Consider the following 17326-nt stretch of genomic DNA (forward strand, 5'->3'; position numbering starts at 1 on the left):
GACCTGACTGCCACTCCAGGCCCTTCCATGTTATTTCCCCCCTACCATATAACCCAGATTCTTGGGAATTCCAGGAATCTGGGCATTCTAAATATCCTTCTTTAAAGAAAGGACTTCAGTGGGAGATAGAGCAATGTAAAAAGGATATTCAGAATCTTCACTTTCCTCCCCCACTAAGGAGTCAACTTCAGCGTTCTTTCCTTTGAGGAAAGTTCCTCAGTGAGGGGGACATTGACTTTGTAAATGCTCAATGTCCATTCTGGGTATCCTCTTTTCAGGGGAAGAAAGAAATATAATCCACAGAGCTGCTGTGGCAATTTGGGAATGTGAACATCCTCCAGGCCAAAATATTCTGGCAGCAGATTACAAATTCCCCGCTTAGGATGCGCAGTGGGATAACAACAATGCCGCCCACTGAGATAATATGAAAGATTTAAGGGAAATAATAATTAGGGAGATTTGGGAATCAGCACCCCGAACCCAAAATCTTTCCAAGGCATTTAACATACAACAAGAAAAGGATGAAGGACCTATGAGATTCTTAGATAGACTAAGAGAACAAATGAGAAAATATGCAGATTTAGACCCAGAAAGCCCCTTTGGGCAAGGAATGTTAAAACTGCACTTTGTTACTAAGAGTTGGCCAGACATTGCTAAGAAGTTACAAAAATTAGAGAATGGGAAGAATAAGTCAATAGAGGAACTGTTAGGAGAAGCTCAGAAGGTATATGTGAGGAGAGATGAGGAAAGGCAAAGGCAGAAAGCGAAAATCTTTTGACAGAATTCACCAGGACAGATGATGTAGGGGGCTAAGTCTAGACCTGCGCCTGTAAGATTTTCTAGAGGAGGCAAGAGGAGAAAGTTTGGTAATTCAGGAATGCAGAGAGAAAGAAGGCAAGGTCAGTATTTTAGAGGAGAAGGTAAAGGTAAGTGCCATAGGGGCTGTGGATGTGAAAATAAAGAGGAGAAGAAAAAGTGCCCTGGGCTTGGAAGAGAGGAGTGGCAAGACAGATGTTACAGATGTGGGAGACCAAGTCATTTTAAGAGGGAATGTCCTGAATTGGAAAAAGCAGAGGAAGCTCTCCCACTTGTGACTACTTATTGCTCTGCTATTGAGTTGTAAGAATTCTTCATAAGTTTTGGACATTAACCCCTTATCAGATATGTGGTTTTCAAACGTTTTTTCCCAGTTCCTAAGTTGCCTTTTCACTTTGTTGACTGTTTCCTTTGCTGTGCAGAAGGTTTTCAGTTTGATGTAGTCCCATTTATTTATTTTTGCTTTTGTAGTCTGAGCTTTTGGTGTGATATTCAAAAAATCATTGTCAAGGCCAATGTCAAAGAGATTTTCCCCTATTTTTTTCTCATAGTTTTATGATTTCAAGTCCTAAATTTAGGCCTTTTATCCATTTTGAGTTCATTTTTGTGTATGATATAAGGTAAGGGTTCAGTTTCATTCTTTTTCATGTGGAAATACAGTTTTCTCAGACCCATTTATTAAAGAGACTATCCTTTTTCCATTGTGCCCCTTTGATATTCTTGTCAAAAACTAGTTGACCATATATGTCTGGATCAATTTCTGATCTCTCTATTCTGTTTCATTGCTCTGTGATTCTGGTTTTATGCCACTACCATACTCTTTTTGATTACTATAGCCTTGTAATATAATTTAAAATCAGGAAGTATGAAGGCTCCAAATTCATCTTTTCTTTTTTCTTTTTCAGTACTGCTTTGACTATTTGAAGGGTTTTTTTGTGGTTCCATATGAATTTTAGGATTGTTTTTTCTATTTCTGTGAATAATGCCATTGGAATTTTGATAGAGATTGCATTAAATCTGTATATCACTTTTGGTAGTGTGGACATTTCAACAATATTAATTCTTCTGATCCATGAACATGGTATATCTTTGCATTTAATTATGTCCTCTTCAATTTCTTGCATTTAATGTTTTATAGTTTTCAGTGTACAAATCTTTCACCTCATTGGTTAAGTTTATTCCTAATTTTTTATGCCATTGTAAGTTGGATTGTTTTCTTGATTTTTTATTTTCACCTAGATTGTTATTTGTGTGTAGAAATGCTACTGGTTTTTGTATGTAGATCTTCTATCCTGCAATTTTACTGAATTCATTTTAGTTCTTTTTTTTGGTGGAATGCTTGGGATTTTCTACAAACAAGATTATGTCATCTGTAAATAGAGATAATTTTACTTCTTCCTTTTTTATTTGGATGCCTTTTATTTCTTTTCCTTGTCTGATTACTCTTGCTAGTACCTCCAATACAATGATGAATATGAAGTGGTAGAAGTGGGTGTATTTGCCTACTACTGGATCTTAATGGAAAAACGTTTAGTTGTTCCCCATTGCTTATTATATTAGCTGTGAGTTTTTCATAAATGGCCTTTATTATGTTGAGGAACTTTTCTTTTATACACAAGCTGTTAAGAGTTTTTTTCAAGAAAAGATGCTGGACTTTGTCAAATGCTTTTTCTGTGTCAATTTAGATGTGGTTTTTATCCTTCATTCTGTTAATGTGACATATCACAATGATTTATTTGTATATGCCAAACCAGCCTTGGATGCCAGGGATAAATCCTACTTGGTCACATTGCATAATCTTTTGAATGTATTGTTGAATTCAGTCTGCAATACTTTATTGAGAATTGAATTACTATTCATCAGCAATATTGGCCTGTACTTATTTCTTTTCTTGTGGTATCCTTGTCAAGCTTCAGTATCAAGGTGATGCTGGCCTCATAAAATGTATTTAGAAGTATTCCCTCTAGCTTTATTTATTTTACTTTTTTGGAAGAATTTAAGAAGTATTGGTAATAATTGTTCTTTGAATGTTTGGCAGAATTCAACTGTGAAGCCATCTGGTCCTGGGGTTTTCTTTGTTGGAAGGTTTTTAATTACTTCTTCAATCTCTTTATTTGTTATTGGTCTGTTCAACCTTTTTATTTCTTCCTGATTCAATATTGAATCTAGGAATTTATCCATTTTCTCTCTGTCATCCAATTTGTTGGCATATAATTGTTCATAATAGTCCCTTATGATCTTTTTTATTTCTGAGACATCTGTTACAATGTCCCCACTTTCTTTTCTGATTTTATTTATTTGAGTCTTCGCTCCTTATTTTCTTAGTCTATCTAGGGGTTTGTTGATTTTGCCTGTTTTTTTCAAAGAAGCAATTCTCAGTTCTATTGACTTTTTCTTCCTTATGTGGCTTTTCTGTTATTTTATTTATTTTTGTTCTAATGATGGTCTTCTTCCTCTTCCACTACTAGTAGTTATTGTTGTTGTTGTTGTTCTTCTTCTTCTCCTCCTCCTCCTCCTCCTCCTCCTTCTCTTCTTCCCCTTCTTCTCTTTTGAAACAGGGCCTCACTCTGTCACTCAGGCTAGACTGCAGTGGATCGATCATAGCTTACTGCAGACTCAAACTCCTAGGCTCAAACAGTCTTTCAGCTTTGGCCTCCCAAAGTTCTGGAATTACGGGCATAAGCCACAACACTGGTTCTGTCCTTTTCTACTTCCTTGAGTTATATAATGTTACACTATTTATTTGGGATCTTTCTCTCTCCTTTTTTTTTTTTTTTTTTTTTGAGAAAGAATCTTGCTCTGTCGCCCAGGCTGGAGTACAGTGGTGCAATCTCGGCTCACTGTAAGCTCCACCTCCCGGGTTCATGCCATTCTCCTGCCTCAGCCTCCCGAGTAGCTGGGACTACAGGCGCCTGTCACCACGCCTGGCTAATTTGTTGTATTTTTAGTAGAGACGGGGTTTGACCATGTTAGCCAGGATGGTCTCGATCTTCTGACCTCGTGATCCACCTGCCTCAGCCTCCCAAAGTGCTGGGATTACAGATGTGAGCCACAGCGCCCAGCTTTTTCTCTCTTTTTTAACAAAGGCATTTATTGCTATAAAATTTCCTCTTAGAACTACTTTTTCTGCATCTTACACATTTTGATATATTGTGTTTCTATTGTAATTTTTCTCAAGATAATTTTTTAATTTCTGTGATTTTTTTCTTTAACTACTGGTTATTGTGGGAGCATGTTGTTTTATTCTCACATATCTGTGATTTTTGCAAAATTCCTCATGTTATTGTGTTCTAATTTCACACTGTTGTGGTTGGAAACAATACTAGATATGATTTCAATTTTCCTGAATTTGATAAGACTTGTTTTATGGCCCAACATATGGTCTATCCTAGAAAATGTTCCCTGTGTGTTAGAGAAGAATGCTGCTGTTATATGCAAAGTTCAATATATGCCTTTTAGTTCCATGTGGTCTAAAGTTTAATTCCAGTTCAGTATTTCTTTATTAATTTTCTGTCTGGTTGATCAATCACATTGTTGAAAATGAGGTGTTGAAGTCTCCTATAATTGTATTTCTATCTATTTCTTCTTTTATGTTCATTAATATTTGCCTTTTATATTTAGATACTATAATGTTTGTAAATATGTATTTACAAGTGTTATGTCCTCTTGATAAATTACCCCCTTTATTATTAAATGATCCCCTTCTTTGTCTCTTGTAACCATTTTTGACTTGGAGTCTATTTTATCTCATACAAATATTGCCATCTCTGCTCTCTTTTGGTTATTATTTACATGGAATATCTTCTTCCATTCCTTCACCTTCAGCTTATGCATGCCCTTAAAGCTAAAATGGATTTTTTGTAAGCAGGTATAAAATCTTTATTCAAAGAAAAACTCAAGATATACAACAAATAAACAGATATACCAAATATAGTGTGTCTACCTAAAAGTGAGATATTGGGAAAGTGGGTAATTAGAGTAGGGCTAGAGATGAAGGGAAAAACTAAAATAATGCAGACCAATGTAAAAATGTATCATTAATTAGACATATGATCATCTCACTTCTCTGCACTTAAGAACTAACAGGAAAAGAAACTATGAGTCATGGAGAGATAGAGAGAGGACTTACCTGAGAGGTGAGTATGGTGACTAAGAAGATGAATAAAAGTGACGAATGCTTGGAACAGCTGATTTGGGTCAAGTACAAGCATTACCAGGGAGCCCTGAGAGCTAGTATGAATTAATTGTGGCCCCAATCTGCATAGTTGTGGACTTTCCTGAAGAAGCACTGGGCTTCCTGGTACAGGAATGAGGATGGAAAATGCTTGGGGATATCCAGAATGGGGAGGTCAACTGAGTCTGGGAGCTGGACCTGTTGAGATACAGATAAGAGAGTGAAGAATTGATCAGGGAGTGTGGAGAGAACCTGTGATGGTGTCTGGTCCTTATTGGGCAAAAGTCTGCCCCAGCATGAAGAATGGCAAAGTAGCTCATCCTAAGAGCTTTGGTCCAAATAACCTCCCAAGTTAGATGGGTAGAAATGAAGTCTATTATAAAATACACTGAAGCTGGGTCAACAAAGTGAATTTGAAATATTCACCAAATCAAGAAAAGTGGGGTCTGAGAATTCTGAAAGCAAGGTCACCAAAACCATTAGTCTAGAAACACAAAGATTCTGGTCAAGCACAGCAGATCTTTGTGGGATTTCAATAGGAATCGATCAGGCCCAGGACTGCAATGACTCACAAGTGGGTAACAACTCACTAGTGTTTTTGTTTAACTAAACACCAGAGGTAGGTGTGTGCTGGGGGATGAGGAGATGGTGTGAAGGGAGAAAGGAAAATTCTAGGAGGCTAAGGATACTCATGGGAGATTCTTTTTTGCAAGGGGAAGGCAAGCTGATGTAATTAAATAGGTTGTTCTCTTTCTAGATTTTCATGTACTGAAAGGGAAGTGATAGAGCTAAACAACCTGATTAGCTGAGGAATATGTCAACTCCTGGATCTAGAGCTATACTATAAATTATCTAGTTCTTGAACACACAAATTCAAAATGAGGTCTGGTCAATGGACAAATCAACTCTTTCTTGTGATTTTAGAATAATACATGTCCTCAAAGCATCACTCTATTTATCTTTCCTTGCAGATCTTTTAAATGTTGTAGTAAAAGTAGAGACATCAAGGTAGGGTGAACCTCTAGACTATCTGAAGATTTCTGCTTCTGTCGATAGCAAAAAGATTATTCAGTCATATGGTTTATATCTGTGTCCCCACCTAAATCTCATGTTGAATTATCATCCCCAGTATTGGAGGTGGGGGTCTGGCGGGAGGTGATTTGATCATGTGAGCAGATTTCCCCCTTTAGTGCTGTTCTCATGGTAGGGTTCTCATGAGATCCAGTTGTTCAAAAGAGTGTGTGACACCTCCCTTACTCTCTTCCTCCTACTCTTGCCATGTGAAGTGCTCACTCCCCATTTGCCTTCTGCCATGTTTGTAAGTTTCATGAGGCCTCCCCAGAAGCCCACCATATGCCAGCATCATGCTTCCTGTACAGCCTGTGGAACCATGAGCCAATTAACCTATTTTCTTTATACATTACCCGGTCCCAGGTATTTTTTTATAGCAATATGAGAACACACTAATACACTCAGTTTACTGGAGACTGCAGAAGTCCTCTGTCTGCCTATTTATCCATCCATTGATCTATTCATCCATCCATCCATCCATCCATCCATCCATCCATCCATCCATCCATTTAACCAGCACTTTCTATATACATGGTGCTGTTTTTAGCAGTTTATAAATATTAACTCATTGAATCTTTCTCATAACTGCATGAGGTATGTATTGTCATTATCCACATTTTATAGATGGGAAGCTGAAACAGAGAGAGATTAAGGGCCTTTTCCAAAACATACAGCCAGTAAGTAGTGAGTCAGGACCCGAACCCAGGCAGTGAAGCAGCAGTGTTCGTGCTCTTAACCAGCACACCACTGGCCATCCTTGGTGACTTTGAAATCCGTCTAGGAAGTTATTCAACCGCTAGCATCATTGTTCTTCCCAGTAGCTCCTGAGGGCCCTGGGACACTGTGCTTGCCTATAGGCAAGGCAGCTGGTAGGAGAGGCCCTTTTGTGGATTGCAGTTACTCTGTCTTTAGTTCCCACTTTTTCTCTTTTCATCTCCTTCTCTTCCCATCTGCTCCTCTTGTGTGAACAGATGTGAGTTTCCTCCTTGACTTTCCAGGCCATGAGTTGGAACACGTTGTTCTTAGGTGATCATTTTAGAGATGAAAGTGTACTGCACAAGGGTGATGGAGCCAAGCTATGAGTTCTTCATCACTCTCTTACCTGCTCGTCAGCAGCTCCATCTCCCTGTCTGCAGCCTCAGCTGAAACCTCCGCACCTGTATACCCCTAAACGTCTGCCATCCTCACTCCTGCACCAGGCAGCCCAGCGCTTCTCTGGAAAAGTCCACAACTGTGTAGGCTGGGGTCACAAATAAAAGACTTGCTTTTCTGAAATCTGAATGGTCATCTTTAACAAATGTTTGTCTCTCATCCTAAAGTATATCTGTATATAGTCAGGGCAGACTTCCATCTGACCAATTTAAGAATTTTTATCCTTGACTGAAACCAACTAGTAACCCAAATGTGTGTGTGTGCATGTATGTGTGTTTGTGTGGTATGTGTTTGTGTGTGTGTATTTTCCTATCTTTTAATGTAACTATGACTTTATTCCTGTGTTAAATGGTTTCTACTGAATGTGAAGTTGAAACAAAGGGCTTTTAAACTTGCAGAGCTCCAGAAGAGTCACTAGTGCGTTAACTGAAAATACAAATGAACAGGCCTGCACCATGGGGACCACAGAGGTCATCTGACCAAAGATGAAACTGATTTCCTATGTTTATGCATGCTAATAAATCAGCGGGGAGAAAACATCCCCCCAGAGCAGATTGGCCCTATCAGTTTTTGCAGGTGGCGTTTAGGCATTTGCAAAATAGCTCCCTTAGCATCTTCATCAAAAATCTCCAATGGTAAAAATAATAGAAACTGGCCAGGCGCAGTGGCTGACATCTGTAATCTCAGCACTTTGGGAGGCTGAGGTAGGTGGATCACGAGGTCAGGAGATCGAGACCATCCTGGCTAACACGGTGAAACCCCGTCTCTACTAAAAATACAAAAATATAGCCGGGCGTGGTGACAGGTGCCTGTAGTACCAGCTACTCATGAGGCTGAGGATGAGAATGGTGTGAACCCGGGAGGTGGAGCCGAGATCGCGCCACTGCACTCCAGCCTGGGTGACAGAGCAAGACTCCGTCTCAAAAAAAAAAAAAATATAATAATAATAATAGCAACCTCCCCAGCTTAATTATCTGCCTTTCTCATCCTCTCTTCTGGATAAAAAAGCATTTAAAAACTACAAGCTTTGTGAAAATTCAGAATATGTTAGAACGGGTGTTTTTGTAGTAATGGCAAAAAACACAATTACTTTTGCACCAACCAAGTAGATATGAGAAAGTTTCAGCTGTTGAATCCAGTATTCTTGATGGTTATCAGTTGCTCTGTGTTCCTGCCTTTTGCAAGTTTTGCTGGGCAAGTGTAATTCTTTCTTAAAGGAAACATTTATTCTCCCAGATGTAACCGCGGCCTCAAAACAGAGGCAGATAAACTTAATCGAGAACTATTTAATAATGACTCTGTGTTCCAGCACGTCTCGACTGTGACACAGCTCCTCAAACCATTTATAATTTTGGGATGGTTACAAGTCTATTTCACATCAAGCAATTAGAATAATTTAACCAGGATTATAACCAAATGCTCAGTGATGTGATTCAGACTCAGTGCAGTGTGAGTTCCAGAAGGATGAGAAGGGTCAGAGAAGACTGAAATAGTTGAGAAGGAATTTGTAGGTAAGTGAAACTGATGCTGGCTCTTGAGGATGGAGATGGTTTGAAAGGGAGAGAGGAGCATTTCCTCTGAGCCACGTTTAGGATTCTCTAAAAAAGAAGGCGCACTTTGGTGCTTTGGAGACAATCAGAAGACAAAGATGAGGCTGCTTGGAACAGAGGATTTAGGAGGGGAAGTAGCAGTATGTTAACCAAAATGGTGATACTTTGTTTTCTAAACCAGAAATCTAGGAATGTGTTGGAATGCATACAAGTGAATGAATAGACTATAGGGGGAATATTTGAAATTGAGATTGTCAAAGAAAATCGGAGATGTGTGTTTCTGCCACTACAGAGGACCTGAGTCAATCCAACATGGTGGCCAAGCTAGAGAGAATCCTTATAGGAGTGCCAGCTATGACTCTTACAGGATCGTCCATCATTATGAGAACAGTATTTTACAAAGATTTTAAGTCAGGGTGCTTTTACCAAGGTTGCAAATATTCTCTGAAGATGTGGCTTGCCGGGCGCGGTGGCTCATGCCTGTAATCCCAGCACTTTGAAAACCCGAGGCAGGTAGATTACTTCGGCTCAGGAGTTCGAGACCAGCCTAGCCAACATGAAGAAACCCTGTCTCTATTAAAAATACAAAACTTAGCCGGGTGTGGTGGCGTGCACCTGTAGTCCCAGCCACACGGGAGGCTGAAGCATGAGAATCTCTTGAACCTGGGAGGCAGAAGTTGTAGTGAGCCAAGATCATGCCACTGCACTCCAGCCTGGGTGACAGAGGTTGTAGTGAGCTGAGATCATGCCACTGCACTCCACCCTGGGTGACAGAGTGAGACTGCCTCAAAAAATAAAAAAAAAAAAATTTAAAAAGAAGATGTTAATTGGTCTGTCACTAGAGGAGCTTGATAAATATTTCTCTTCTAGGTCTGTAGGTTTGTTCAAGCACAGGGATCTTGTCAGTTCTGTTAACCATTGTATCCCCAACACCTAACAGTACTTGGCACAAAGTAGACTTAATGCTGAAAAGCCTGGGAAAGGTATTGAGGATAGACAAGGAGGAAGATCCACCGCAGGTAATACAGGCATACGATAAGTTAAAAACAGGGTGTTCTTATCCACCAAGAAAACTTTATTTGCTTAATGATTTTGACTTTAGTGAGTGGCTAAATAGTAGAGAATAAATGGAGAGAAACTTAACGTATTCTAGAGCATATTTGAATTGCTTTGAATCATGGAGCCAAATAAGACAATTGGAGATTGAAAGCTGCAGGTCAGAGAGGCAGAGCCGTCCCTGTTTTCCTGTGCTTTTGCAGGAAGTGCATTTTATAGAAAAGTCAGAGAGGAACTGAAGGGAAACAGAGAGCTCTGAGCTGGTGAATTCACAGCAGCCTGGAGAAGCATTCCAGCTGCCTCTGAAGCTGGCTCTTCACACCCAAGGGCTGCCCCTTGGGACCCTGAAGTCACTGTCCCAGCTGGTCACAAGGCCGGGGAGGCCTCACTGATGAGGACGGCACCACGGGCCCGAGTCTAGAATGGTAAGAGGTTCTCAAGTCTTTGATTAAGACAATTATTGGTTGTTTGAGTTTAAAACCAGTCTTTTCCTTTCTTCTTCTTAATTGAAAAAGCATGTATAGACTTTTTAAAAGCTTGTTCGTGCTTTCAGAGCATTCATTTGATTCTCTAAAACTTTCCTTTAGATCTTCTCCAGATCCTTTGGCTAAACTTACTAGTACATTTGACCAATCCCAAGAGCCAGTGGTGTGAATGCATGCTGGGATTTAGAGAGCCCGTCTGAAACTGCACGCTGGCACTATGTGGGTTTTCAAAGGTTCCGCTCCAGTGGCAGAAAGCTCTCGGCCAAATGTATGTGCACCGAACAAAAGTCAGGGGCAGTGAGAATGAAAATTGGCCTCAATCACACTTTGAATATTGCTGTCATGTGAGGATTCTAGCAGCCATGGAAAGTCTGAGATTCACTCTCTGCTGCACACTGGGGCCCGGCATCCGTTAAGGATTGTGGGCATTCTGAAAGCTCTCATTCTGAAAGCTTCAGGGGTATTTTTAGATGAGGCTTGTTCCTACAAATGAGGAAGTCTAGCAGATGGCTCTTCCGGCTGGAGTCTTTTTTTTCCAGCTTTCTACCAACATAGTATGGAGACCACTCTGGCAAGACCTCTCTCTCTAAGGACAATGGAGGGAAAAGCTATTCTCAAAATACTGGGCAGCAGCTGCAGGGCTGGGGCTCCGAGGACGCTGTGCCACTGGCCTGTACATTTCACCCTGCCCGCCTGGACTGTATGTAATCAACAGTGGGAGGCAGAAAGGAAGTTTGAGGTTAAGCACAAAACGTCTTTTATCACACTACGTGAGTGAAGACATCTGTGGAGACTGTACTCTCACTGTAGCTGATAAGAATGTTATTCACCAACCAGAGACAAAAGACTGGAGTATGAGGTTTTTGTCCGTGGAAGTATTTTGCAGATGGTTTGCACCAGTTTTGTGAAAGACAGATCAAAGTATTATTAATGAGGGAAAAGTGCCTTTAAAAAAACGAAGTAGCCTTGCTATACCGTGTTGACTACACTCATTGTCATTTGGCTTCACATCTGATAGAACAATCCATTAGGGTTCAGAGAAGTCACCTTTGCAATAGTAAGCCTTTTCCAGGGATTCTTAAGAAGTCTATTTTACACACAGTGTAAAGACACAAAAACAACTTGATTGTAAGTCTGTGCTTTGATGGCAAGCTTCCTTTTCATTTTTAAATTTGATGTGGTTTTGCTCATGCCCTCATTAAAGTGGCAGTTCTCAAAAAGTACAGATTGTACAGGTTTCCAGGGCAGATGCTTTTTAATGCAGTTCATAGGAAAGAGTCATCCGTTGTAAGGTTTTATTTTATTTTATTTTTGAGACAGCGTCTCACTCTGTCACCCAGGCTGGAGTGCAGTGGCATCATCTCAGCTCACTGCAACCTCCACCTCCTGGATTCGAGTGATTCTCCTGCCTTAGTCTCCTGAGTAGCTGGGACTACAGACATGCACCACCATGCCCAGCTAAGTTTTTGGTTTGTTTTTAGTGGAGATGGGGTTTTACCATGTTGGCCAGGGTGGTCTCGAACTCCTGGCCTCAAGTGATCCACCTGCCTCTGCCTCCCAAAATGCTGGGATTACAGGTGTGAGCCATTGTGTCCAGCCTTAAGATTTTGCTATTAAGCAAAAGGGTCACCTACATGTGTATTAGAAGACATGTTATGTCCCCATTTACAACAGAACATTCCAAATGCCTACTGATATCTGATTTTCTTTCTCTTTCTTTCTTTCTTTTTTTCCTTTTTTTTATAGAGACAGGGTCTCACTATGTTACTTAGGCTGGTCTCAAACTTCCAGGCTCAAGTGATCCTCCCACCTCAGCCTCCTAACGTGCTGGGATTACAGGCTTGGGCCACCATGCCTGGTCACCTATTGGGTTTTAGTGGCCTGGCAGGATACCTGGATTTCTCGAGCTTTTCCAGTAAAGAAGCAGCGGTTAGATCCCAAAAGTCATGAAAATTCCACTTGTGGCTTAGAAAATAAGATTTCCCAAAGTCCACTTTGGGAGGCTCCCTTCCTCCCTAATACACACACACACACACACACACACACACACACACACACACCCTGCGGATAATTTATCCTGTAATTACAGGGATAGACTAATTTTGTCTGCATTCACTTGATGAGAGTTTTGACAGCGGTGACTTCTGCCTCATGGTAACTATAGACAGAAGCGTTAACTCCCAAGTCTTAAAAGAGTAGTTAGGTCTATGATGCAACTGTTTCCAGCCACAGCGGTGCTCTGTAGTGAAACCAACCCTCGTTGAGACTACCTGTTCCCACTCAGGGGTCTGATGGAAATCCCACTGTGTTATTTTGTGTGTTCCTTGCCTCCCAGAGGCACAACAACAGATCAACAGGAGCAGTCACCCCCTGCCCTCATTCAGGCCCTGTGATTTGCTTTCTCACTAGAAATTTTCATTTTTAGTGTATCAAATATTCCAAGCATGCAATGAAGTTCAGATAATAATTTAACTGACCTGCAGGTGTTCCCTGAGATTTTTCAAATATTAACATTTTGCCATTTGCTTCAGAATTTTTAAAAATAAACTATTACTGCTACTGTGGAAGACCGCTCCCTATCCAATTCCCATTTCAACCTCCCATTGCTACCCAGAGCAATCACTGTCTTGAAGTTGATGAGTACTATTTACATTTTATTACATGCTCCATAAAATCTGTATATATCCTTACATGTTTTTAATCTGTATACAAATGGCATCACACTTTACTTGAGCCTTTTAAAAGTAAATTACTTTTAACACTCAGCATTTTAAGATATTCTTTCATATTGCTACCCTAAAATCTAGTTCATTTTTTTTGACTGCTATAAAGCATCCCACTAAAAGACTATACCACAATGTTTTCATTCTTTTGTTGAAGCACAGTTTAACAGTTTACAAGGTTATTTGCTATTTGTAACGTTGTGAACACCTTTCTCCACTTATAAGAGTTTCTCTTGCTCTGTACTGCACAGTGTGGTAGCCACTAGTTTAAAATGTGATTAGTCAGAATTGCAATGTGTGTAAATATAAAATGCATGCCACATTTTAAAGACTTAGAATGAAAAAAAAATATGGAATATCTCATTAATAATTGATGTAGGTTATACTGATTATAGGTTAAAATGACAATATTTTGAATACATTATGTTAAAATATATTACTAAAACTATTTTTTCCCATTTATTTTATATTTTTTAAATGTGGCTACTAGAAAATCTTAAATTACATATATGGCTTGCATTATAATTCTACTGGACAAGGCTGGTCAAGACCAACCAGTAACTGATTGCCCACATGCCAGCCATCTGTTTTTGTAAATAAAGCTTTATTAGAAAACATGCCACTAATTTCTATGATGGCTTTCCAGCTACAACAGCAGAGTTCTGTAGTTGCAACAGAGTCCTTATGATTCACGAGCCTAAAATATTTACCATCTGGCCCTTTAAGGAAAAGGTTGTTGACTCATATTCTAGAGCAGTAATTTTTAACTTTTTTTAAAAACCGTGACCAACAGTAAGAAATATATTTAATATCATGACCCAACAAACACACACATCTGAAACAAAAGTTTTACAAAATGAAGTTTCACAAATCCTTTCTATATATTTTCATATTTTCTGTTCTGTTCTATTTTGTTAAAATAAACTGCTGGTCAATAAACTGCTAGTGACCCACTCAAGTGACTTAGCCATTCATTCATTCCTAGTTATTTAAGTGACATTGCTCAAGAATATATATACCCAAAAATGGAGTGATTGGATTATGGGAATGTGTGTATTTAACTTCACAAGATTCATCACATTGTCATCCTGTGTGGGAGCTTACCAATCTACCGTCTCACAAACAGTGTGAGAGAGTTCCTAGTTCCCTAGATCTTTAACAAAATCTGATGTTGCCAGTCCGATCTGATGGGTATGAAATGAAATCCTGTTTTATTTATAATCTGATCATTCATAAATTTAATCATCTTTTCATGTGTTGAGTGGCCTTTCATGTTTCATTTGTGAGTTGCCTGTTCATTTCCACTTTAAAAATGGGGTCATTTGTCTGTTTCTTAGATTTATAGGCACTCTTTCTATTCTGCATACCAATACTTTATTAGTTATGTGGGTTGCAAAGATGTGAGTTGGCCACTCCAAGGTTTGTTTTTCTTGTTTGTTTGTTTGTTTGTTTGTTTTTTCACTTTTTAATGGTGCCTTTTATGTTATCAGGCAGAAGTTTTAAGTTTTAAAGTAATCAGATTTATCTTTTTCTTTATATTGCTGTTTTTGGCCCTTATTTTAAAAGTTATTTCCTACCCCAAGTTCATAAAGTTTTCTCTGTTATTTTTTCTGATGAATTTAAAATTTAATGGGTGTTTCTTTTCTGTTGAAAATTCATGTTTCTCTATGGTATGAGATATGGCTCTACTTTCTTCCTTTCTTCACATCATAAATAGCTGGTGTGAGTACCATGAATTGACTTGTTAATCCTCCAGTCTGTTTCTTGGGTCTCTGTCTTGAAAATGTTGGTCCTAGGTTTATCAGAACCAGATCTTTACTGATCTCACTTATACAGCAACTGGTCCTTGATGGTTTTATAGGCAAGTTTTCGCAATCTTCCAGAGAACACATAATGCTTATCTTATAAAAATTACGTGAGATAAGGCCGGGTGCGGTGGCTCACGCCTGTAATCCCAGCGCTTTAGGAGGCGTAAGCTGGCAGATCACAAGGTCAGGAGATCAAGACCATCCTGCCTAACATAGTGAAACCCCATCTCTACTGAAAATACAAAAAATTAGCCAGGCGTGGTAGCGGTCGCCTGTAGTCCCAGCTACTCGGGAGGCTGAGGCAGGAGAATGGTGTGAACCCAGGAGGCGGAGCTTGCAGTGAGCTGAGATCGGGCCACTGCACTCCAGCCTGGGCAACAGAGTGAGACTCCGTCTCAAAAACAAAACAAAAAAAAACAAAAAACTACATGAGGTAATTGAAAAAGTGAAAGTTACTCAATTCATTTTATAATTCGTTTTTTTTTTTTAGACACAGTTTCACTCTGTCGCCCAGGCTGGAGTGCAGTGGCTCCATCTTGGCTCACTGCAACCTCCGCCTCCTGGGTTCAAGCGATTCTACTGCCTCAGTCTCCTGAGTAGCTGGGATTACAGGCACACGCCACTATGCCCAGCTAAGTTTTTGTATTTTTAGTAGAGATGGGGTTGGCCTGTTGACCAGGCTGGTCTTGAATTCCTGACCTCAAATGATCTGCCCGCCTTGGCCTCCCAAAGTGCTGCGATTACAGGAGGAAGCCCCCGCACCCAGCCGTCATTTTATAATTCTAATTTAACCTTTATATCCAAATTGGACAAGGACAGGACAAGAAAGAAAAATTATGGGCTAGCCTCTATTTGAATGTAAATGTAAAAATCCTAAACTAAATATTAATAAAACTGAATCCAGCAATGTGTAGTAAAATAAGTTCATACAACATGTGCAAGCATGGCTTAATTAAGAAAAGCTATTAACATAACTCATCACATTCACAGAGTAAAGGAGAAACATGATACAATTTTTTCCCATAGATGTAGAAAAGGCATTTCATAAACCCTAATAGCCAAAAATGATTTTGAAATACAAAACCTTAGAAAACTTGAAATAGACATAAACATCCTTAGCCTGATAAAGAGCGTCTACTGAAACCTACAGTAAACATACACTTAGTATTGAAGTATCCCTTGTACTGCCTGTGTGTGGCGTTCCCTCTGTATCTGGCACCCGAGAAGTGTTCTTTCTTTTAATCTTGGCTGTTACTTTAAATAAGTGTGTGTGTGTGTATGTGTGTTTGTGTGTGTGCATATGTATATGAATATATATGCTCATACATACACATATCTATGTATTTTTTCGTTTTGTCTATTTACATCCATTTCATGAAGTTTGTGGAGTGGGAAGCTGGGCCAGCTCCGTAGCCATGGTGCTGGAGTTTCTCCCTTAGTGATTTTCTGGGCCTGAAGACCAAGAAACTCTAGAGACCACTTTGGAGGGGGCAACGTAGTGGGATAACCACAGAGCTGACTTCTCTCCTAGACTGAGGAGTTGTTATGCATGACTTCATATCCTGGCTTCCCTTGGAGAAAACTATTAGTGGTGGATCTGATGTGGATATAAGAATATTGTATGAAACTGTCTTTGATTTTATTTTGCCAGCAGGTTAGATAAAGATCAGCTACTGCCATAGCATTTCCTAAGGAACTGGTATTTCCAAGATTCCCACAGTGACACTGAGATACAAAGGTGAAGATTAGTTGTAACGTTGCCATCGTAACGTTGCCGTCACTGTCACACTTTATTTGACAGCTTTAACACATTTTTAAAATGCAATTCTAAGGATTGGGAGTGGGGAGAAGGACGTGTTTTCTAAGGAGCACTTTTTGTGGTAACAAACAAACTTTAGACCCTCCTGTTAGTAAACAAGGGATTCCTGTGCCTATGAAAATTAAAACAAGGCCTGGCAATGTTGAACACAAAGAACAGCCAATCAATTCTTGACTGTAAGGTCATGTGCATGAAATAAGGCCATTCTGGTGTCAAATCAATACTGTATTGTGTATTTCCCATAGCAGATGTTGAGATATGGATCTGCTGTAGTAGGAACAGGAATGTCATCAGGAAATATCAGTTCAGACAAATGTGGGTTTCCACCAACAGGGAAAGAGCTGGACCTGGTGTGATCTGTCTCCCTTCTTGATGAAAGTGTCAGATCAGAAATTAATATTCATGTGGCCCTTGGAAAGTGAGAGGGAGAAATCAATAAGCTAAACGTCCAACCTAATAATAGAACTGTTTTCTCCAATGCGAGTGTTTTTCTCTTGAAGTTGGTATTTCTGTCCTTGATCTGTCGGTGATGCTATTTAGAGATGCAACAAAAGATTTCATAGAAAAGCAAAGGTTGGTTCCATTGTTCTGGAACAAGGGTTATGTCAACTTGGTTCTATCTAAGCATGTCACTGGAAGTCTGGTTCACATTTAAAGTTTTCCTTAATTCCA

General features: G+C 39.6%; 1 protein-coding gene across 1 annotated transcript in view; it reads left to right on the plus strand.

Annotated features, from left to right (window-relative positions):
• The window catches only part of PRAG1 (PEAK1 related, kinase-activating pseudokinase 1), a 65555-nt gene that overhangs the window by 24873 nt on the left and 23356 nt on the right, over nucleotides 1–17326 (plus strand). The gene's annotated exons all lie outside the window — the stretch shown is intronic.

Source organism: Theropithecus gelada, chromosome 8, assembly GCF_003255815.1.
Source record: "Theropithecus gelada isolate Dixy chromosome 8, Tgel_1.0, whole genome shotgun sequence".
Taxonomy (NCBI): domain Eukaryota; kingdom Metazoa; phylum Chordata; class Mammalia; order Primates; family Cercopithecidae; genus Theropithecus; species Theropithecus gelada.